Source organism: Protomyctophum bolini (assembly GCF_963924005.1).
Source record: "Protomyctophum bolini genome assembly, chromosome: 3".
In the NCBI taxonomy this organism is placed as follows: domain Eukaryota; kingdom Metazoa; phylum Chordata; class Actinopteri; order Myctophiformes; family Myctophidae; genus Protomyctophum; species Protomyctophum bolini.
In genome coordinates this window covers 17734712-17739711 of record NC_137864.1, presented here as the reverse complement: position 1 = coordinate 17739711, position 5000 = coordinate 17734712, and the positions used below count along the sequence as shown (strand labels likewise).

Genomic DNA, 5000 nt, shown 5'->3' with positions numbered 1-5000 from the left:
AGCTGCTGTTGCCACTCGCTCTGCGCTGCGCCGTTCAGAGTATGGGTTTTTATGCCGTTCAGACCGTCATTGGCTTAGGAGGCAGCCAATCATGACTAGGTCGCTATTATAAGGTCGCTCGGAGGCAGCCAATCATAACTAGGTTGTGTTTAGAGTCGTCTTTGCGGTCGTCAGTAGTGGTGCATGCAAATGTAGGCCAGGCTACTTCGCACCTGGCAAAAAGGCACATTTGGCTTTAAAAAAGTCACACCTCTGTGAAGTGAGGGGTGCTCTTATCATCGTAAATCATCATGACGTAAAATAGACTCTATGCCTATTTGCTCAGACACTATGATGTAAATTACTACATTCATTGTCAATGGGAATTTAATGTTTGTGTAAGACAAAAAACTCACACCCGTGTGGGGTGTTGTTGGGGCGCTCTTATCATTACATCATCATACATCATCTCATGATCAACTGAATTTATGTGATTGGTTAGCCGATTTGCTCGTCTACTACATGACGTACATTTTCTATTCATTGTCAAGGGCATTTAATGTTTGTGTTGCCACAAATTTACGTCATATTTGACGGACATATAACCTAATTTCTCCTTTCATTGTGAATGGCAAATATGGGGACGTATGACGTACTGTATGGGGACAAAAGCTGTATATAGGAGGGGCTAGTGCCCCTCAAAAATACACAGTAAGCCGACACTATGACGTAAAATTCTCCATTCATTGTTAATGTGAATTTAATGTTTGTGTAAGAAGAAAACCTACAGTAGCCTACACTGCACTAATAGCTGAATATAACCTACAGTAGCCTACACTACACTAATAGCTGGATATAATCTACAGTAGCCTACACTACACTAATAGCTGAATATAATCTACAGTAGCCAACACTAATAGATGAATATAATCTACAGTAGCCTACACTAATAGATGAATATAATCTACAGTAGCCTACACTACACTAATAGCTGAATATAATCTACAGTAGCCTACACTAATAGATGAATATAATCTACAGTAGCCTACACTACACTAATAGCTGAATATAATCTACAGTAGCCAACACTAATAGATGAATATAATCTACAGTAGCCTACACTACACTAATAGCTGAATATAATCTACAATAGCCTACACTAATAGATGAATATAATATACAGTAGCATACATTAATAGATGAATATAATCTACAGTAGCCTACACTAATAGATGAATATAATATACAGTAGCCTACACTAATAGATGAATATAATCTACAGTAGCCTACACTACACTAATAGATGAATATAATCTACAGTAGCCTACACTACACTAATAGATGAATATAATCTACAGTAGCCTACACTACACTAATAGATGAATATAATCTACAGTAGCCTACACTACACTAATAGCTGAATATAATCTACAGTAACCTACACTAATAGATGAATATAAAGCTATAGTAGCTTACACTACACTAATACCTGAATATAATCTACAATAGCCTACACTAATATATGAATATAATCTACAATAGCCTACACTAATATATGAATATAATCTACAGTAGCCAACACTAATAGATGAATATAATCTACAGTAGCCTACACTAATAGCTGAATATAACCTACAGTAATCTACACTAATAGCTGAATATAGGAGGGTATAGCGCCCCTCAAACATGGGTGTGTGAGCCATTGTTTGGGGAACAACTCTAACCCATCTCCACCCAGCCAAGGTCCTTCCTGTCTGTACTCCCCCAACACTATTTTCACCTCTCTCTCTCTCCCCCGTCCAGACAGTCTCTTTATGGAACCATGGCCTCCGAGGGACACTCCATTTGGATGGCGGCCATTTTAGCACAGAGAGCCCTCCAAAAGAGCATACATTTACACGGGCGTGCACGCACGTACATACACAAACATGCAGCCATGCACGTGCATGAGCCTACACACAAACACACCCTAAATACTGTCTCTCTCAGCCCCTCTATTAGAGGAAAAGCTCTTTGCCAACAATCAACGGGCGTGTGCGTGCACATGCAAGTGTGCACACACATACACACACGCACATGTTTGTATTACACTATACTTGTGAGGTCATCAACATTTTTGGACACACATTTTATGAATGGCATTTTATCAAATGTTTAACCCTAAAGACGATCTACAAGCTCACAATTTCACTATGTTCGGTAGCCTAGGGTGCAACTACTGTATAAATGTATAAATGTTATAACTTCAACCCCAAACCCATAAACCTATAACCTCGAAATGCTTCTAAGGGCCGATTCATACTCCTATTTTATCGCTGTAGTGCCGAAATGATTTCGGCTTGTCAGAAATTTTCAGTAGCACCGAAGAGTCGACTTTAGGACGGTACCCGCCCCACCGAACCTCAAATGACGTCACATTGTATAGGCTCTACAGAGCCCAACCGACTTTTATTCAGCTCTAAAATAGGAGTATGAATCGCGCCTAACTCAAACAATCATATTTTTCCCGCCATAAGCAGGAAAATGGTTTTCACAATGTCTACTGCCAATGTGTAGAACTCAAAATCTACTGCCGCACTTCCCAACCAGACACATACATGCTTGATGCAGAGATGCAGCATAAAGTCTACCCAAATGTACAAGTAAATATGGTGGGTTTTATATTCCTCCTCTCAGGAGAGGATGTGGCTGCCTCGCAGAGATAAACAACATGGCGTAACATCCAGCCTATAGTCTATGTTTTCTAAATGCACTGTACGGAGCTCCGTTTGAGAGTGGAATTCAATACGTTCTCCACATGAAGGGCGTCGAGTCCAAATGACCTTTACATGCTAAGGCTTGTTTGGCTGCGGACCAAGCCGCCCCTTTGAGAGAGAGAGAGAGATGGGAAAGGGATGAGTGTGCGTGAGCATGAGTGTCTGTGTGTGTGTGTGTGTGTGTGTGTGTGTGTGTGTGTGTGTGTGCATGCATCTGTGAGAGACAGAGAGAGGGAGGCAGCAAGACGTTGCTGTTGGCCAGAGACCACTTATCTCCATATTTCAAGATTTAATGTTTTTTTTTGTTGTTGTGGTTTTTCAGAGTTTAACGGCTTATGTGCTCAAGACGACGTCTCCACGCGTCTTTATAATTATACCCGCCCCAATATTTAGAAAAAATAACGGCGCACTGGAAGTGTTAAGAGTGTAAGAGTAAGAGTGAAAAGTAGCACACATCGCACCATATCGTGACATGCTGTGATATTGTATATCTGTTATTTTGCCTATTTTTGTGTTTGGAACGTAGTAACAATATCGTGTGACTAAATAATAACTACGACAGCAGGGATAAAACACCAACTACAGCAGGCCTGTCACCATTATTCCATTAATGTCTCATCACAATTATTGGAGATAAGATCATCTTTTGCATAATCGTCATAATCGTGTCCATAATCGTTGTCCATGTTCCAAATATTTCCAAACATTTTCAAAAATCGTGGAACTCGCAAAACGTGACACGATGTGACGCTCACGCTATACTTCCACTATTCAAGTTATTTAATGGTGTACAGTAAGTTATTTGTCATATGCCCCGTGTAACTTCTGTTCACAAAGCCTTAAAGTCAAACAGAAAATGTAATATTTATTCATAACGTTCCAATGTGTTGGCAGAAACTACTTGAGAAACAAATAATCGGAAAGTGTCATAATCGTGACAGCTCTATTAGCCTACCAGCAATAACAATGAATGACAAAAAAATAAAAAAATAAAACAGAGGCATGGCTTCAACCATTGCATTCAAATCTTCGCTAGAATCAACGCTACAATATTTCAAGACATCGCAGTGTGTCAGCATGTTAGGTTAGGTTTGGTAGACTTAACTTCCTCGTTGAGCATTGGCTACTGACAATTCATTCATGTGATGCATTTGCCAGTTAAACCTCTATATATTTCAATTAGCTATCATTTGATCCGGAGAATGACATTACCAGCTGGTTTATATACTGTTAAGACACTGAACTTGAGGTTGAGAATCATTGGAAGGTCACTTAAAAAAAGAATACAAAATAAATACAAAATCTGTATGAATGACCATACAGTATGATGAATGGCATTAGAATTGTTCCAACCGTAAATGGTTCGCGGCTGCTTTTAAAACAAAGTAACTCTGTAATGAACCCAACAACATAATTTATGGTGACAGCTACACTATGGAAGGTAGACGACCCTCACTATTCAGAAATACAGGAAACCTATGTGTCTGGCTGTATGTGTGCTGCCCGATACTGATAATTCCGACACTTAATACTCCCTACTATAAATGCGCCACGTCTCTGCATGCGTGCGTGTGTGTACGGTTGTAATGCACGTAACTCGAGAACCGTTTGCCCCACCGACTTCAACTTCGACACACGCGTTCCACACCTTCACCCATGGTTCTCCAGAACCACCACAAAAGGCTCTGGTCAGGCTCTGCCAGTGGGACTAATGAGCCACAGTCCCCTCACCTGTGCAATTTCCAGCTTCTGCCTCAGCCAATTGATTGCCATGGCAACCCCACACCTGCAAATTGATTACTTAACCAATAACCACTCCACCTTTCACAGTCAGTTTGCACTCTTAGTTCAGACACAGGTAGACTGGCAGATACAGAGATGTCCATATACACTTCTACAGTATGGGCAGAAATGGGACACAGACAGATAGTTAAAACATTGATTACTTAACCACTCCACAGTCAGTTTGCACTCAGGGAGACTGGCAGATACAGAGATCTCCATGTGGGACACAGGCAGATAGTTAAAACGGGTGCTATGACGGGTATTATTAGGTTCCCAAGTTGCATTGTTCTTAAGTAGGCCGACGGGCACATACAGGTCTAGTTTGAAGAACACATAATTCACATCCTGAGCATTTGACAAAATTAAAATGTTACGAGCAGTTAAAGCATTAACGTGTAAGTCAAAACAAAAGCATTAGTAGTACCATGAAATGTTGGCATTGTGATGACGCAGAGAGCAAGATGATGGTGGAAAACTAAT

General features: G+C 40.4%; 1 pseudogene across 1 annotated transcript in view; it reads right to left on the bottom strand.

Moving 5' to 3' along the window:
- Positions 1–5000, bottom strand: part of LOC308313453 (nuclear factor 1 X-type-like) — a 175413-nt pseudogene that overhangs the window by 18419 nt on the left and 151994 nt on the right. The gene's annotated exons all lie outside the window — the stretch shown is intronic.